Below are 20785 nucleotides of genomic sequence, written 5' to 3'. Positions count from 1 at the left end.
GGTAAACAAAAACCGTGGGACAAAAAAAGGTCTGTTTAAGGTCTGTAGCGGAACGAGAACATGGAAAGTGGGAGGGGGGAAATCAAGGTTACTACGTACCTTGGTGTGCCAAGAGTAAACAAGGAGAGATAAGGAAAGAGTCGACATCGGTGTTGTAAGAGGAATTAGTTTTGCGCCGCGAGGATCGAAGTGACGACGGTAAAGTGTAATTGTGCGAATAATTGTTGAGCGTCGCCATGATGAATAATCGTGTCCTCCGCGAGAAATGAAACACTCTCCGTTGCGCCCATGGTGTTTAAATGGCTAAAGACGACGGCCATTCTTCACTTACGGGCGAATCGTCGTTATCTACGACCGGAAAGAACGTGCAGTCATAATTGCTTCCTGTAATACACCGAAAGCGCCGAGGGAGACATCGAGTTTCCCCGGTCTACGTGCAAAAGCAATCGTAGATTCTCTTACATCACGCACCCAGGGCCCGGAATGCAATCTCACCAAGGTACACGCTCGTACGAAGATCGTATCGAGTTTTCTGAATAATTTCGCACTTAACGCGGCTTGCCATGAAATTTCGAGCTTTTTATAGGGGCGAATAACGCTAGACCGGTTCAAGGTATGGAAAAATAGCATCACGAGGGCTCTCGATGGGGGTGAAGTAATAACCAGAATAATTTCCTGTAGAACGAAATATAATATCAAACGCGTTTCTTAAATAGTTCGAAAAAAAGAGCAGGGAAATTTGGAAAATTTTTTTCTTTTTTCAAATTTAAGAATCATTATTTTTAAGAAATTTAGTGAAAAATTTGTTGAATTTCCTGAGAAATGAAATAATTATCTATAGTAATTCTTGAGAGAGATTATATTTTCAGCGCATAAAATAGAATATATCGATATTTTTTGAATTTTTTATTTTTCGTATAAAGTAAAATAAAAAATTTATTAAAATATCACGTTATTTATGACGTGAAGATATAAACCATTTATTGTATGCGGTTATATATGCGGTTTTCAATGTATATCGATAATTTTATTCTTGATAACAATGTTACGTGTTTTCATGTGAAAGATATTTCAAACAAAGAATTTAATATTTTCATTACACATTAATATTCGAAATGAAAATGAAATATTTTACAGAATAGTGAGATATCTTTTGTAATATCTTTTGTAATATAAGCCTTTTATTCGACATTTTCATTCATTTAGATACGTCGCTTAAACTGAAATAATTTCAAAAACTATTAATGTATCGAGAAAAATTTCAGACAGAAAATTGCTTGGTTTCATAATTCAGTTTTTTTTATAAATAATAACACGTAATTAATATGTAATAGTATCAATTCAATTTCAAAATGTAATTCTACAAAAAAAAAAAGTACGAATGATTCATTCATTCATTCACCCAAGATGAAAGAAAAATAAAATTACAACAATTTTTAGACAGTAAAAATCCAACCTCCCTAATTAATTATATTCTATCGCGAGCTGCTGTAAATACTCATCAATCATTGTTTAAATTTATCAAAAGTTATTTCTTATCGTCATAAGAGCCACAGCAGCCATGGTGTTATCTTTCGCTTTAGTTAGTACAGCTTGAACTGGGAGGGAGGGGAGGGAGAGAAAAATGCTACTGTTGTTTCTAAAGAAAAAAAAACCGCTTAAAACCATGCCCTTAACGATAATATATCTCAAGCCCATTAAAATTAGTGATAATATAGTCCATCAACAGGTCGAAAATCATTCTATAATTAAACCAGAATAGAAATTTTTGAATTCTAATCGAATATTAATCATTTCGAATATTAATGAAAATATTAAATTCTTTCGTTTAATATATATACACGTATCTATAAATTCATCAAAATTAGATTAATTAGATACGAAAAATAGAGATCCTCGAAAATCGAATCATCGAAATACCGAGCGAGTCAATGATTCTTTCACAAGAATCGTGATCCAGCCAGGCACGATCTCGTTCATTGACATAATCTCGTATACGCGCAAGATGTCGGTCAACCTTACATCTAAGCTCGCATCAGAATGGGGACGCATACGTATGGAACGTCGTCTTACATCGTTATGCGTGCCGAATCCACGTACGTGTGTTTCGCGTGTGCGCCCGTGGATGGCATATATACATATATCAAAGAGCAGCGCGGGGCTCAGTCGACCGACCAACCACGTAGCAATGCATCAAGCCCGGTAATTTATAGCCGGGCGATTAACCCCTTCGCGTCTGCTGCCTCAACCGGAGAAGATCTGAAAGTCAGATCTGCTACCCGACTCCCTAATATACACGCGTAACAAGATATAGTTGACGGGATCCACGATGGCCGGTCGAATTGCAATTGTTCGATAGAATGGAATTTGTCCCGTTTCGATCCGGCTTTTCAAAGTAATTAAGGATGGAAATATGATTGATTTAATATTATATTGATATAATCTTACGCGTGGTTCGTTATGATACGCGATGATGTTAAATTATATTCAGAAATTTATTATAGTTATACCTTCGATAAATGTATTGTTTTTTCTCTCTCTTTCTCTTTTTTCGATTCGACTTTTGAAAATAATTTAACGATGGAGCGTGATTAATTAACCCTTTAGAATCACGGTTCGTAAGTAAGGGGTGCACACAGCGGTACATTATAATATTCGGAAATTTATTACAGTTTGCATCGTTCCATCGTTGGCGATTTTTTTTTCTCTCATTGAAAATGATTAAAGATAAAGGGGTATATTCTTCGAGCACGGTGGTAATATTAATATTACGTGGACTTTCGATAAAATTCAACAATTTGTTCGATTGTTAAAATTTTCCTTCGGTTTTTCATAATAACCAGAGATAGAATATGATTAATCTCTCGATCGTATAATAATTTTAAAGATTCGATAATGGTATTTAGAAAGTATATTATATAAATCTGTGTGCATTCGACAGCTGTATATTAAAGATATATACTTATATCGAAGAGTAGACCTCTTAAAAAAATATATTTACATATATTTATAAGATTTGAACGAGATAAATTTCGTTCTCTGTCGTTGATAGATCTTGTCGATGATAATAGCAGAAGCACACCGACGTAAAATATTTATGGCATACGAGATGATATCGTGCTTAAAATAAACTTGAAACGTCGTGTAAATAGAACTTTTATCGAAGAACAGTGATTGCGGATAATTTGAAGCGTGATAGTAATAATTATACCATCCATTTTACGATTTTAGCATCTGAATCGTGAATAATAATGTGCAAACCGATATCTATATATGATTCTATATCGATAAAATATACGTGGCACAAAATCGTGTTGTGTTATATATGGAACGTTTCAATGTTTAAAGTCTAACAGATTTTTAATAAAATCTCTTTCTCTCTCTCTCTCTCTGTTAGATATGTATATTTTAATGAAAATATATAACGGGTAATTGCGTTTCACAAATATTAATTATCGTTGTTGTACACACCATTGGCGAGGAGCGCGTTCCTTAAACAAGAGGGCGATTTCATGGATGACTGTATGCATCAAGTAAGTTAATTGTCAAAGGTTTCTCCGCTAGGGTTTGATCGCCACTTCGGATAGCGTGGTAATTGCAATTAATCAGTAGGAAACTTGTGCGTTTCCTCCTGTTATTGTGCACCCTTCTGGTAAGATTGTCTTTAATTTAGATGGTGGATCGCCTTGAAAATTAATTTATTCTTTCAATATTACTTTGCACTGGGATGGATTATATAACGTGATTATTTCAATTATTTTCGCAAGAAAGAAAGTGATGAAAGAATTGTTTCCTGTTTATAGGATGAAGTCGAGTGACATTTGATATTTTCTGTTGTTTTTCCTTTTTTTTTTTTTTTTTTTTTTTAGTTAAATTTACAAGTCATCCCTTTAATTAAAAGTTCAAAGGATCGAAAAATTAGTTTCCGCTTGATCTATACGTGAACTGTATTGTTTTATTAGTTAAAAAAAAAAAATATTCTTGTCTTGTTTATTCGAGAAAAATTACGATTAAACATAAAAGAATAGGAAATCATAACATCTATTTATAACGAGGCAAAACAATTTTGTCGTTATCGAAAGAACAGAATTGAACATTAAAAATATTTAGTTAGACAGCTTTTTTAAATGTTTAATCAAACTTGTGAAATTATTATTCAGTGTTTATCAACTTTTCATTCGAACGTAATTTATTTATTATACCGTCAATTTACGTACTAACATGAAATTAAATTTTGTTCATTCGACATTTTAAATATTTTAAAAAAAATCTCAACTTCTTCAATGCCATCCATTTTTATCTTCATCGTGCATTTACATTTTTTATTTTTACAGACCGAAACATTTATATTTAATTCCACGTTTCATTAATTTTAATCTCTCCAGAATTACGATTTATCATCAAAGGAGCATTCTACAGTAAAACAAATTTCTCTCTATTATTATATTGTTATAATTTTATTTGTTTGATTAAATTATATTATATTAATTTGTATTGTACCAAAAATCTTATTCGATTCACGCAATAGAATTATAACGAATACTTTTGATATTTTCATTTATTCCATCATGCATACACGTATATTTATTGTACAACATTTTTTCATTCCTATTTACAAAAATTCCTACAAGTCTCTTTCGTTGTCAAATGAATTATAATACTGCGAATAGACAACTTTAATCACAATTTAATCAAGTTCCGTTGTACAATTTTTTAAACACTCCCGTGAATGAGAAAAAACGCATTAAGAACCATTTATCTACTGCGGAAGAGCATCCAATCCGTCGTAGCAAATGAAATTCTCCTGAGAGTTCAAGTTAAGAGAACGCGACAAAGCGGGAATAATTTGTCAGGGGTTGGGTGAAAAAACGTGTCGAGCTCTAATTGGGGTGGATGAAACTCAATATCGACCACTTACGTTCCATAAGATAAAATTTTAATCCTTATTTTTGATATCGATCGATCGACGAATAATTTATTTTCCTTAGAGTCGAATTGACACCTCTTCAATCTTCAATAAGAATAATAACTTGGAATTTTAGTTTAATCGTTACGATATTTTTCGAAATGGAAAGTTCAGGAATTTTTCAAACCCTTTCTTTCATTTCAAGCGTGTCACACCTTTGTTTGAAATAGAATATAGAATTGTTCCCTCGACCAAACCCGGTGAAGTGTCTGTGTTCTATTTTTTTTCAACAATGCACTTTGCATTTCTCATAATTCTGAAGAATTCAGAATTGCCATTGAAACGTGAAAGAACGATTTTTTAAAAAAATAACCAAAAATACATTAAATTCTCTGCCATATTCTCTCGCATCCAAATTTTATTATCTAACTACATCTGCAATTACCATTTCATCTATCTTCCATTTTTCAAGAAATAACCATTCGACCGTATTTCTTCACAATATTCTTCACATAATAAATTCTTCATCACAAATCTCACCAACCTCGATAGTTAGCTGTATCTTTCGATAGGTATACCGATCATATCTCAGAGATATCATAATTTTCATCCCGGAATTTCGGCGCAGGCGTTCTCTATCCTCCCCTATTCTGGAATGGTATTCGCGTACGAGAGTATCAACGTTCTCGTACGTAACAAGGCAAACACGCGGCGGTACGTGTTGGTGGAGAGCGCGTATCCTTATCGCGGTGAGTCGTGGCACGACATCCGGTGGCGCAACCTCCTCTCACGGAAACGTCAGCGGACGCCTACTCGTAAAATTTCGTAAATCTCGACGACAGTGAGACGGGCAAACGCGCTGAGCTGGATCCAACGTACGAAAAATCAACGTTGGAAAAATGAATCACACGCGATATATTTGAAATGTCTGTCTTCTCCATTTTCTTTTTTTGGAAGATCGAGAATCATTGAAAATTAATTCTCATCCTTCGTCCAACGTGAAGACGATTTGTAGTTTCAATTTGTCGTTGATTGAAACAGGATTAAGAATTTTGGGTAAATGGTTCTACATTTATTTCTGTCTTGATTTTTTTAACGCTTTTATGTTCATTTTCTCTTTAGTTTAGGTAAATGTAAAGCTTCTTATTTTGATCTTACTTTTTTACAAAAATTATCACGCAAATATTCATTGAAGTCCTATTCTAGGCCCATTGATTTTTCACAAAAATTCAGAGGAGATGGAACGAAGCTGATGAAAAAACTTTTATTATCTTAATTTCTAACGAGAAGAACATATTAGAATAGATAAAAATCAATTCCAACTTAAATTATCCAAGTATATAAATTCATCATAATAATCATAAAAGAATTCAAAATTCTCTCTTCTCGATTTTCGCAAAAATATCGCTAACTTTGATACCGGAATACCAAAATTTCTAGAAAAAATTCCTCGAATAATAAATCTTCCAACAACGAATGCTCTCTTCTATTTAGATTTCGAGAGATCTGTAGATCGCCGTAAAAACTTTCGTGGCACAAGATAAAGTCGCTCGATGTATCTAACGGTGATGATAACTTATCAAACCCATAGCGAAGCGCGTTTCTGAAAAAAAAAAAAAAAAAAAAAGTGCCACGTTCCATACAGAGGCCTGTCGCTTCTCGCGTCCAAGTTTCTTTTCACACGTACACGCGGTACACGCGGTATACGCGCGCACATCAAGCCCCTCATATATTTTCATTTGACACAGTTCGTCCCGCGATATCAAGTAATGGAAGTTGTTCCGCAATGGGCGTTTTCTAGCTCACGCCGGCTAAACGATGTCGCTCGAGGGCCAACAACGAGCGAACTTGGGACATTCATTGAAAATGAGAGCCATACGTATGTACACGTATATGCAGCCACCGAAGAACACACAGTTTCTCACACAATGCATCCGTGAAAAACAATACGTGCTCTTTCTTCTCCCTCCCTCCCCCTCTCCCCCTCTCTCTTTCTTCTTCTCTCTCGCGGAAAAACATCCGTTTCCCCCGGTTGTTCCAGTAATAAAAAATACCGAGAGACATACCGAGAGACATACAGAAACGATAAAGCAAAAACCGGTTTTAAATATTTCACGAACGGCGAAACAAACGACGTACAAATTGAAATTCTTTCGTTGATCAGAGCCAATAAAAAATGGATATCGAATGGGGCGCAAGTAAGAGATCAAAGAGGAGCAAGATTTCGAAGAGGAGCAAAAGGAGAGGGGGGAATGGATGCGAAAGGGAATGGGATTGTTTCTTCTTAGGCTTGTATCCCACACAATTGTTGTCGGATGGAGCTGAGAGGAGGAATTTTCGAAACTTTTCGAAAATTTTCGGCCACGAAAAGAAATCAAATCTCAGGAGGAGAAAGGGAGAGCTCCTCCTCTCGCCCTTACTTCGGTGGATACTTTTGCAAACGCGGGCGAAAAACTTTCGCCGTCCGGTAAACGAGTCAACCGAACTTGCCTCTTGGAAAGTCGACGGGATCGTCCCGATGAAAAAGAATACTACGTCGCGTACGACATGGCTTTTTTTCGAAGAGGAATCTCGAAGATTTACTTATCCAGAGTATTGGAGTGGATGTAGACTCGCCGACTTCCGGGTAAAGGAGCAAAGGAGGTGATCTTGCTAAAATTTCGAGGGAAGAAAGTAAGAATATTAATGTTAAATGCAAGGATCGGGTTTAATGATTTATGTCAAGTTAATTAAATTAAGTTGTGGAAGAAGTATTCGGCTCTTTTTCATGCGATAAGCTTTTGATAAGCTTCCAATTCACCGTTAACGGAATTAGAGAATGGAAAGAGAATGTAATAAGAAGAAATCGAGTACCATGAGAATTGCGTAATAAATAGACGAATGAATCAACAAGATTAAATAGCAAAATAATAATAATAATAATAATAATAATAATAATAATAATAATAAATGAAAATTAATTGCTTCGATACTTCTTGATTCAATTTTAAACAAGTGACAAGTTATCCAATTGTTATATTGTATTCAATATAAAATTGTTCAATCGTGGGAAGAAATTTTTGCAACTTATGTGACTTGACAAATCAGTAATATTATTAATTATTTACTAATGCATATTTCATCACTTCGTGATTTATCATTCAAATAACTATCGAATCTAGCTCATTTCTTGAATATCGACAAAAATTTTGTGAACAAAATGCTGTTCGGATAAATGGATCTCTACTGTAACGAACGAGGGATCGAAACGAGATCTAGCAAGAATTTGAAGAAACCTCTCTGTACAAGAAACAGCCACGTACGATGGAATCGTATCGCGGGAAGAGGGTGTGGATTGATAGATCGAGGAAAAGAGGAAAAATTAAGCAAACGAACGGTGTGCAGCTTATTTTCTACGCGGTGCTCGAGGATGAATCGAAGAACAAGACGGGGCGATAATTGAATTACGACTTAAGGCGAGAAATAAAAGTAACGAGGGAATGAAATGAACCGACCGATGTAAGAGCTCTCGACTGTTGTACGATACTCTAAGATACTTCTTCATCGATATTTTTTCTCTTTATTCGAAATATTCCTCGCGTTTGATTGAGATCGTTCGAAATCGTACAATCTTTGACAAAAAAACAGATTTCAATTTGTACGATATAATTCTGTTATTTTTATGAGAAGAAAGAAATAACGAAATAAATCCTTTGTATGAAATTGCTCTCGTTTTCAAACGATATTTTCGATAATTTTCAATTCAACAAGGTGTGTAAAAATAATGATGGATAAAATATTTTTCATTGGTAATTTCAATTTCAAAGAAAATTCTAAATCCGTTAAATATTTAATTAATAATACTTTTATTTACAGGTGACGCCATTTGTCGCCGCTTGACGTATCATTATGATTGAAAATCGATTTTCCTCTACCGCGTTCCTTTTAATTTCAATTACACCAGGCATCGTCGTTCTTTTTAAATCAGAGACACACGAAGAGAAAAGAATGGCGGTATATAGTCTGTTGGCCGTGACGGAATAAGTAGATGTATCATATATTATATAAATATTCCTCCATAATTCAGGTAATGGTGTATCAAGGATGTGAGAGACGAGAAACCTTTGCAAATTCAATTGAAATGGTATCTCGAACGAACGTGATACGTACGTTAATATCCCTCGTTACGATTGGATGATGAACGCACGAAATGTCACGAAAACGCGACAGATGGCGCTATCGCTATAAATTAAGAACGTGGCAGGATCGTTTAACGTTAAAATTCAATTATTCACACACTGGATGGATGATATTGAATGAATAATGTTTTCCTTTTTCTTTTTTTTTTAAGAATAAAATTTTGCACCTCCAAGTAAATTGAAAAAACGAAAGAACTTTCTTCCCTTTCAAAATTCTTTAACTATGGCGTTGCATGAACCTCAAAATCAATTTTTTTTATATGAAATTAATACCTTTTAATATCATCCTTTCCATTGATATTTCATAGAATCATAATTTTCATTCGCAATAATGGAAATTCAATTATTCAACTTAAAATTTTCAGAGAACATTTTGTCATTAAAAAAAAAAAGAAAAAAAGGAAAAGCATATATGTGCAAAAGATCGTACGACAAAATATACTCATACGACTATACTCTTTTTCCTCGTCGTAACTAGGAGAGGAGATTTAGATGGATTTGTCGGCTAAATTCATAGTGGCTTATCGACTGAAATTTAAAAGATTATTTTGAATAAATACCGTACTTGCCTCAGCTCGAGGTCAGCACGAAACAGCCTAATTACCGGCTACTATAGTCGTAATTGGTTGGTCGATCGTATCCACTAAAGCAATTTTTCTCGTTAAACCGAAGATATTAAATTATTCCTCTCCCCATTCTCTCCCCCCTATCGCGTGCATGTTCTTTGCTCCTGTCTATTTTTAATATTTTAGAATTTGAAAGGAAGGAGATACGAATTGTTAAATACGACGATCTACATGTAGTTGACAGTTACGATAATTCAAAGTGTTACGTTTCATCGCCAAAGTATATAATTGACCAAAGTTCAGACGTTTAATAATTAAAATTCTCAATGTTGTAATCAAAATTTGTCTCATCTTGCGCGCTTTTTTTTCATCGACACGTTTGAAATGAAAAGATATTGATTATTAACAATACGTAATCCAAACTTGTTATAACAACGTGTTAAGAATCATGTTAATCAATGCACGTAATATGAAAGAATTGAATCAAAAGATTTCAAAGGAAATCACAATCAACAATATCTTGAAGTTCATCAATGAAAATGATATAGTTGATCACTTTCATCATTTTTATTTGTATTAATCTCTCATCTTTGTCATGATATCATATTATTCTTTCATCTTAAATTAATATTTTTCTATAATTGAATTACAGGAAATAATAAATAAAAGAAGAGATTAAAAGTTAAATATTCGCGAATTGACAAAAATGACACGATTGAGAGATTCCGCGCGAGATTCAAAGACGCAATCAAGATTTCGCGAAATTCAAGTGGCGAAATTATATCGCATCATGCATATAAATTCAGATACATTGAACGCAAGAATACAGCTCGATTCTATAAATAATCCTGTCACGTTGTTAATATATGGCGAGAACGCGACGCGATGCGGTTATTAGATATTTCATCCCTTTCTCCGAAAAACCAACCAATTCCTGAATTCGTGCATATAAGCGTAACGTATGTCGCAGTTACCGAAAAGGTAAAGATTCTGGGCGCAAAAAAAGTGACTCGAAAAATGGAATAACATTTTTTTAATAATACGTTTTCGAGAAAATTGAGTTTGAAAGTTTGTCAAGTACAGGTAAATTTGCTGAATAGCCGATCGAATAGCCAACAGGCAAATTCATAGAGAGTTATTTTGTTATTCGAAAATAAGTGAGAAACGTTTTGTAAAAATATTTTCGTTGGAGATTATGTTTCTCAAAAGAAAAAAAAAGAAAAAATAATTGAAAATCGAATTTGAAAATCTGTCAAATACTTTTGTTCAATCTCGAAAATTTTCGAAACCTTTACGCGCACACTGTGTATTTTCAAATTTCCAAATTTCACTCTCACATTTTTATTTTTTTCCAAACGAAAAGATTTCACTCTACTGATTTTTTTTCCCCCGTAATACAAAAGAACAGAACAACATTCTGTCAATAATCCACTACTACTGACCAGATTTCGCGTTACAACTTTTTAAACTCTATTTCTCAAAAAAAAAAAAAAAAAAAAAAAAAGAGAAAAAACGATAGTACGAAAGAGAAAAATCGTTATCCCATTTTTTCCCCACTTACATTTGCACGTAGAATTTTCCTCTGCCCGCTTCTACCACCCCCGCTGTCCCCACCTTCCTCGACATCCCCCGAATCCTGGCCGAACGACCAATCAAGGACGCAAACGACGAGGCGGTGGCTCGCCACCGGATTACCGAAACAAGTTTCCAAAGCGAGGCGGCCAAACCCAGCTCTCGAAACGTTCCAAAGTCACGAACGTGGAGGGACGTGGATCTTTCCATCCCCTTTCCATCTCGACGACGTATCGTAATAAACATCGCGAAAGAAAGAAAGAAAGAAAAAAAGAAAGAAAGAAAGAAAGAAAAAAAAGAAAAAGAAGAAATGGAGGGCGAGTGGAATTCGTCGAGGCGGAAGTAAGGCCGCCGATGCAGTTTCGAGGGTGGTGGTACACGTGTCCTTGACGTTGTACCAACCTCGCCGAGTGGTTCAAGTCTGGCCAAAATTTCTGCCCTCGTATCCTCATGCATATCCACGAGAGAGGTCGGTCTGAGTCGGATGCCAGATGCAAATGCGTATGCGATGGCCGCGTGCATGCACGCGTACGTGTATGTGTGTTTATGTGTGTATGTCTGTGTGCGTGTGTACACGTATGTTATCGGCGTCCAGATTTCGCTCGTTTCGCCCGACCTAACCCTCCTCGTATATATGGGACGGGTTACATACGTGATCCCTGGATACCTGAATGCGCGTCAAATCGTACGCGATGACGTAATCGTATGCGCGGGATGGCGACGCCTTATCCTTGACACCGATGTCGAATCCGCTTTTCACCGGCGGACCTAGAAGTGTATCCGCGGCTTTGACGCGAATTCTCTTTAAAGAGGAGGGCCTGAAGGCTGGCTGAAGATTCTCTTGTGTTCTTTTTGTGGAAGGGGAAGGGTTGTGGAAGGATGAAAAGGAAGGTAAATTTAGACGGTTCCTTTTTTTTTTCTTCTTTTTCTTTTCTTTTTTCTTTTTCGCGCGCTCTATGAATTTTTAGGCCTTTCAGGGATAAGAGAAAGATAAAAAGTTCGTGTCGATTCGATCGAAGATCGAAATCGGAGATGAAATTAAAAGTCGATATTTGAAGGAAGCGCGTGGGATTTTTTATTTATTTAGTATTCGTTGAGGAGAGTAGTAAAAGTTTGAAAGGATTCGTTCCATAGTTTGGTATTTATTAAAGAGTTTTGGAATTTTTGAAATTGTTAGGATAATGACGTTGAACTTTGACGAGGATTCGAATTAAGTATCGAAGTAGGAATAGTTTCTGAAAGGAAGGAAACTTTAACTAAATTTAGATTTTTTTTCTTTTCTTTTTTTTTTTTTTTTTTTTTTTTTTTTNTTTTCAATTTTAAAATTCTTAGGTTAATAACATCGAGTTACGATAAGAGTTTTATTATTAGGTTTCTTCTTTTTTTTTTCTTTTTTACTTCATTCTTAAGTTTTACTTATTTTTTCTTTTTTTTTTTTTTTAATTCATTTTGTCTCGTAGCTTCTTGGGATATTGGATTAAAGTGCACAGTTTCTTGCGTGTTGGGATCAAATTTGTGGTGTTTTGTATTAGGCAACGATTTCGCGGTTTCCCGTGTTACTCTGCGTGTCTCGTGTTACGGAGTTAATTCGAGTGATTCTGCAAATTGTTTCCGACCATTTTACCAAACTATCGATGCAATTCCGAATTAGTAAGTCGAGAGCTCATTACACGTTTCTTGTGGATTAGAAAATGCGCGACAATTGTTGTCTCCAATGCGTTCTTATTTTCAATGCAAGTATAACAATATAACTACTAACATTGTATCTCTTATTCATTAATCATATAATGAATGAAACAGGAAAATATCGTAATTTGTTGCAATAATGATTGCAAAATTTACAATTCTTACAATTATTACAGGGAAAAAAGAAGAGCTATTATTACTTGTATCTTTTGCAGATAGAATCTCTAAAATTATAATTTTTTAATCAAAAGCATATTCAAGCATATTGTTGGAGAAAATATTTAAAAATTTGTATCTGCCTGATCTCTGAATGAAAATTAAATAATAAGTTGCCTTATTTTAGATATTCCAAAACAGTGTGCAATTAATTTATGGAAATTGTCATTGACGTTAATCAAAATTTCCCTTATCTATACGCTTTTCTAAATTTCACAGCGTTCGTTAATTTATACTTTCATCAAGAGGAACGTAATTCCAAGATGTCGTTTATGGTAACCATATTGTCAGCGACGTCACCTAGGTTGACGCCACTGTTGGGCTTCATCTCCACCGACAAAGTAATATCCATGATGCATTGTCGGAGTAGCACGATGTATACGAGGAAAATTGTTTATTCGAAGAACAATTAAGGAGGATTAAATCGATCGACCGATCCCATCTTCAAAATTCACCCTCTTTATCATTTGCTATATTCACTTTATCCCTTGGAAACGATCGAAGAGGGGGATTAAATTGGAATTAAATTGCGCGCATATTTCAACGTTTCAATAGATATTTATCCGCGGTTAAAAAAGTTGGGACCGATTCCCAGGATGGAGGACGAAAGAGTAGTTCGCAACAATCGAATTGAAAAAAAAAATGTAATCTTTAAAATGTTTTCATGAATTCGTTCGTTCTGTGGTATTATGCAAATGAAATTTCATACTCGACTGATCTCGATATATCGAAGGATAATCGAACGGTGAACGCTGGTGAACAAATAAAAAAATTACAAGTGAATCCAACAATATTTATTTTCATGAAAATTTGCCTTAAATTTAAAATTTCGTTTTCACTATTTTGATTTATTTTATTTTATTTTTTTTTTTTTTCTATTTATCGTATCGTTTACACTTTTGCTATAATTTTGGAACAATCGTTCTATCTGCCTCAGGAAGGATTAAGTATAATCATAAAAAGTGGCATTTATCTTAATATTTTTACGTAATAAAAGAAATGTAAGGTGATGTACGAATTAAAAATATAGAAGAAAATATAAAAGATTATCAAAAATATGATTCATGTCTCAAGATTTATGAGAAAAAGTATATTTCTTTGATATATAATTTGAATCAATAGAAAACTTAAAGCAAAAACTATAATATTAAAACACTTGAAAATAAAATAAAAACTACAATGAGATATATCGAATAAAATTAAATTGCCTAAAAAAAAAAATTCACCTTATTTATTTCATTTTACCAACGCTTTATATCTTTGCATTTCACGCTTTACCAATTGTGTATGTGACCGAAAAATTTTGCGAAAAAGTTCACGGTACGTATTTTTATACATACGAAAAGTTCGATATCGAACAACTGGCGACCGAAAAAAAAAAAAAAAAAGAAAAAAAAGAGGAGGAGGAGGAGGAGAGAACGCGAGATGGAAACGATAAAATACAATTTCCACATCGTATCGAATTTATTGTCGTTCCGCGTTTTTCGTCACATCGGCCATCGTTCCGCGTGTTTGCCTTATGTCACGGGATTTTAACTAGAAAATTCGTCCGCATCTGCAGAAAGCGCGTTAAATTAAATAGGAATCTTAAAGCGGATCGTGGCGTAGAAATCCATCAATTACCCTCGAATTTTCGACATAGCGTTTTCTATATATATATATATATATATATATATAGTTATTCGCTGAAACGTGAAATTTCTGGAAACGTGGAATCCGTGTTTCCCGATATATTCGAAATCCATGAAAATTAAATTTCTTCCGGATAAATTTGATGCTTCTAATTTTGAAAGGAAATAAGAAAGCACGGTTCCGTTTTAATCTTTCTTCTTTCTTTCTTTCTTTTTTTTTTTTTTTTCCTTTGGAAAATAAAATTTTTACGAGATCGAGAGATTCGAAACGTGTGTAAATTGTGATGGTTGGTTGCCCGGGGATGCGGATAATCAAGCTTCACGCACATTTAAATCCAAGCCTTAGGGGACGTGAGAATATGCAAAGGCAAACGATTTCCTCTGTTTGTTAAGGATTAGTGTTCCAGTCCCGTGACGTTCAATGTGTAATGCACCGATGATTAAATATCTGGTGTTTGTATCTACGCCACAAGAAATTGATCGAAATTGACAATATTAATTGAAGAGAGGTCGTCTAGAAAAATGACATTTAATACGAACCCATTCTGCCAACCGATATACTGAAGTACATTCCATATCTTCAGATAAGAGATAATGCGTCATATGATAATGAAATAATTATATAATAATAAAATTTACGTTATTGGAATTACGTTATTTGCATACGTAATTCTAATAAGAAGGAATTAAATATATCATTTTAACTTCGAAGAATTTTCCATGCCTTATTTTATATAACGTTCCATTAAAATATAAAATATATCATGAATTTTTATTCTTTTTTTCTTGAAGATTTTCGAGGCGAATATTGAAATAAGTTTTAATCTATTTTGTCACTAACCGACGTTTTAATCGTGAAAAAAATTTAATTTAGTTTCGATACACGCCAACCCTCGCCGCGTCCAGGCTGCAATTATTCGAGTGAAAAAGTTTCAATTTCCTTCGAGCCAACGTGAAATCCGTGAACTTTTGATTTCGAGTTCGATTAACTTCACTTCCATCGACCCTTTCGAATTTTCCCGATAGAGGAAAGAGCCGAACGCAATCCGGAAGAGGGTAGTTTGCGCTCGGCTAATCGAAGGTCGGCCCGTGTCCCGCTCAGGCGATATAACGATAAAATAACAATACCGTAAATATTTATCGTCCATCGTTCGAGAATAAATACGCGCAACGGCTATTTCATATCCAATAATCCTCAAATATTGATTAAGCTGCGAAAAATTTTACGCGATAATGGTATTAAACTGATTAGCTTTAAATTACATTCGCCATCGAATTGACCCGCGTATTTTAAAAATTTTATTCTATTTAAAAACACGAATTTATTAATAAAATTCGAAAAATGCAATTTGGGATTGATAGATAAGAATATATATATATATATATTTTGTGTTATATATAATATGTATCTTAAACGTTATTAAACGTTTAAAAGGTATTTGGATAAAATAGGTAGAAAATTTAAAGGACGATTTTAGAAACTGAAACGAAATACGAAAATTAACATTTTTCTGTTACAGAATCACTTCAGACACTTGTATGAAAACACAAACACAATCTTTTCTCTAAAATATCAAAAAGGAAACACCAATTTTACCTGTATCTCTTCCCACATTTCAACATTGAGATTCGAACCTTTCCCTTGTGATTTTCCACTTTCTGTTTTCCATTTTTAATACCCATTAATTCCAATGATAACATCTTGGGAATTCGATGAACACTTCTCGACGAAAGGAGACGAGGGAGAAAGAGGATCCGAATCAACTTTTAGAACGAGTTCCAACGACAGAACTAATCAAGAAAAAGCGGTATCTCGAGATAGCCTTAAACCCCTCCCCTCCCCCCTCACTCTTCAGTTTACAAATGCTTCTTAGGCCTCCTTGTTTCACGCCTTGAGGAACAACCCTCCCCTCGGTTGAATGGGGATGGCGCGGTGATCGATATAAGCCATAGGATTATCGCAAAGTTTTCCAAGGCTCATTCATTGGCCGGGTTGAATAGATGCGAGCAGCTGTTTGATAATGATCCCGATGCCGCGTTCTGTATTCGCCGCTTTCAGCTTGTTTTTTCCACGCTGCTTTCAGAGCCACGATGCTTTGAACCCCCTGTGGCAAAGGAACGGTACCACGGCCAGCGCTCCAACCCACACTCCGACGCCATTGCAATCGAACGCCTCCGATGAGAAAAACCTTTGCGTTTTCTGTTTTCACCGTGTGCTTGTCGCCGTTGAATAAGCCCGACCTCGGCGTTCGTGCACCATCGAATGTTTGCAGCGTGATTAACGTTCGTGCGTCTTGGCCTATACCAAACCCTAATTGGATGCGGTGATACGACGATGTTGCATCTATCTCCATCCGGATCATTCTAAATAACCATTCTTTAATTCTGGTTTTAATATCCCTCCTCTGAAATAAAATTTTTTCCCTCCGTGCGTTGAGAAAATACGTTCGAGTTTTTGAAAATTTTGGGATTTTTAGAACGGGCTCACGAATGAAATTTTCGATATCGATTTTTTATTAGACTCGTCTCGATTCAATTTGCAAAAATTATTCTGAATTTTGAATTAGGTATCTCTAGGACTTAGGTATCAAATTTTTCAGTATTTTTCAGAATGAAACAAGTCAAGCAAATATAATTGATATAATTTTTGACACGTAGGCAATTATTTTCCTCTCTTCTTTATAGAAATGTTCTTCTCGTATAGTTGATAGATTTTCAAAAATTACGAGTTTAATTAAACATTAGTTGTAATTGTAAATTAATAATAAATTTCTTATTTAAATTTTACTTATTTAAGTATCCTTTGTTAATCTTATGGATAATTTAGCTCAACTATTGAAAAGTTAATTAACGAGTAACTTTGGCTGTTGAAATATCGTATTATGAAATAAGTTTTTTTCTTTGTCGAGAATATAAAAAAAAAAAAAAAAAAAACAGAATAAAGTTTCAATTGGTATGTGCTTGTTTTCGATGCGAAAAAATTACGGATATTGAATACGTGAAGTGTTAAAGTTCGAAACGTTCATGAGCAACACACGATTTCTCTGTTCGAATTTTTTCACATGAAAAACGATTTTTTTTCTTCGCTCCTTTTGTTATCGATCAGTATCCAATTTCATAGTTCGTGGAGTTGAATCGAGCGTCCACTTGTCCAATTAGATAAATTGTTAGAAACTTTACAGAATTTTCAACACCGTTGAATTTCATAATAAATATTCGCAAAAAAGAAAAATGCCAGAGCATTATTGAAACTCGATATACATAAATCAAAAACAGAAAAATTAATCAATAGTGTACTAGGTATATCATCGCGCAGCTTATTTTTGTCTTCTAAATTTGCTCAAAGACCGCAAACACGTTCAAATTCTAATTCGTTAATTATCGATTGTCGTAACTTTGAGGATAATTATGAAAAGAAATATCATCATCAAGTTCTCTAATTTTAAAAATTTATATAAAGTATAAAAGAACTTCTTGATGACAATCCATTTATTCTTTGATAATAGAATATAAAACTTGGACAATACGATGCGTAGATACAGAATAATCTCATGCATAGCAATACGTATTAAATTTTCCAGTATTCTGTTCCAATGATAAATTCTCATTGAAATTCAACGAAAGAAGTTGAAACTAGTTAAACCTCGTATAAGCTTGAGCTTTATATATATATGTATCTCGATAAAAATTCTTCCAAAACGAAAAATAAAATTTCCAAATTTTCCAATATATATATATATATAATAATTTTAAATTCGATATAAAATAAAGATGTAAAAATAAATCATTGTAATATCTCCAATTTTAACCAAATGTGTAAAAGGATATTCGTGTTGAGAAATCAGATCCATCGGAAACTGTTATCCAGTATAGAATAACTCCGTGAATTGTCAACCACCAAATATAACCTGTCACGTCAAGATAGGTGATTTCAAATCGAATACACTGCATCTTCGTTAACTTAATGGTGAGTGAATTATATAACGAATCGTTACGAATTCCATCCTCAAAAACTTTTTCTTTACCATCCTTTCTTCTCTTTGATTATTTTTTTAAATTAAGCGACGAGCTGGAAAATCGAGAACGAAAGCTACGCTCAACGTTTTAAATTAAATCGAAGAACAACTTGTCAACTTGTCAACAAAAAGAAAAGAATAATTTTATCGACCATTCGAACCTCGATCACTTCAAACCCGTGCCAACCACGGTACGTCGCACGATTAAACCCCCATCGATGCAACGGGCCGAGGCGAGGGTTCCACGGCGATTAAACCCCCACCCTGCTTCGAATCAACGCATCACTCGTTTCTAATCCGCGGTATTTCTCGCGAGCACGAAAATTCAGAACGGAAGGGGTGAACGGAAACCAGTGAAATTTCTCCTTTCCTCCGATTCCACGCTCGTAAATCACGATATATATATATATGTATGTATATATTTTCGATCCAACCCTCGCGAGCCCCAAGGATCCCCATTAATTGCGGGAGGCGTGTGCGTGCTCGCCATTTGTCAACGGGCGATCATCGATTGCGAAATCAACGCGTCAAACCATCCTTCTTCTTCTTCTTCTTCTTCTGTTACACGCGTGTAAATGCAAAATTTTTATTTCGGTTTTATCCTGGGTTGTACTTTTGCGCGGATATTATCGAGGGATGAGAAACTGTGACGAGTTACCAAAGTATCTGATCTAGTGCGGGTAACGGAAGTCTTGGAGTCCTCCGTCATCACGGTTGACGGGACGTCGATACCGCATCGATTCTAGGGAATTTTGCGCGGCTAGTAGGAGCGTGCGGATGAAGGGAAGTGGAGACTCGCGGTGGTGGCGAGTGACGTTGGGATTTAGAGGTTAATGTTAATAAAGTTGACTTGATTGAAAGTTAAAGGGAGTAAGGTGAGGGATATGTAAATGGATAAAGTGTTATAGTTAAAAAAATATCTTAAAATAGATAGAAGGTATTTGTATATTTATCGTGTTCGTTTTATTATTCGTTGTTATCGTAGTAAAATTATTCGCGCTCCCTTTTAATTTCGTTCGTTGTATTCTTTGCAATTATAATTGTAATAACTAACGATTCGCTAAAATATTTCAATATAATATCAATGGGAATGGAATTTTTTCAGGATCCAACGCCTCCAACGAAAATTTAATTTCTACGACCTGTGATAATTAAAAAAAAATCTTCCGAAAATTTAATCGACGAGCGAATCGACGATCGGCGCAATTACACCGAAATGGAAAATATGATCGAGAAATTTCGTTTTTCGAAAAAAAAAAAAAAAAAAAAAGGATCGATACGTCAATGGGAACACGCAGTATCCTGATGAACCGATGCTGTAATAACGATGTTAATCGACGGATATCGGGTGTTCGAAATGATAAAAGTGGGCGTACACGTCGCATCCACGAATCGATGTATCATAATAATTGCCCGCTGAATATTTCACGATCATTTGCATCGATAATAAAAAAAAACAACATCGATGCCTGTTCTCCGTTGGACCGTGGTTCGTGTCACGACACTCCCGACGGATGGGATTTTTCCTGATTTCGATCAGGAAAATCGAGATTCGAGCGTAAAAATGCTGTTACGGGATCGTTTTATCGCCGTGGCATTCAGGTTTTAACGCGAGGGAGGGATCGCCCCCATTTCCAACGATCGTCAATAACTTAGGGAGAGAATTTTATAAGCTCGATGTTACAAACGTATCCCCCCTTGTATTGGCCCATTCCTGTGCGCGAGACGGTTTCTAGAAATCGAGGAAAATATGTACCGATCGTGTAATATCCGCGGGCCGGATGCGAGATTGTCATCGATTCTTCGTTTAACATTGGAAAGTAGAAAATACAGAGGAAACTAGGATCCGGCTATTCTTTTGCAATTATATATGAAAATAAGTAAGTGCGTTATCGAGATAAAAGATATGATATTATATCGTCGTATCATTTTAATCATAACATATATATATATATATCTTATTTGTGTAGATGATAACAATAACATGTTATAATTATTACACGATATAAATTAA

The 20785-nt window shown here is 34.7% G+C and overlaps 2 protein-coding genes across 5 annotated transcripts in view; one reads left to right on the top strand and one right to left on the bottom strand.

Moving 5' to 3' along the window:
* Positions 1 to 20785, bottom strand: part of LOC122718550 (chaoptin-like) — a 534511-nt gene that overhangs the window by 373048 nt on the left and 140678 nt on the right. The window lies entirely within an intron of this gene.
* Positions 1 to 20785, top strand: part of LOC122718552 (protein artichoke-like) — a 205552-nt gene that overhangs the window by 85569 nt on the left and 99198 nt on the right. The window lies entirely within an intron of this gene.

The sequence above is a fragment of the Apis laboriosa genome, unplaced genomic scaffold (genome assembly GCF_014066325.1).
Source record: "Apis laboriosa isolate Shangri-la unplaced genomic scaffold, ASM1406632v1 scaffold64_cov150, whole genome shotgun sequence".
NCBI classification, from domain to species: domain Eukaryota; kingdom Metazoa; phylum Arthropoda; class Insecta; order Hymenoptera; family Apidae; genus Apis; species Apis laboriosa.
Note: the sequence above shows the minus strand (reverse complement) of the source record. Positions and strands in the feature narration are given on the sequence as shown.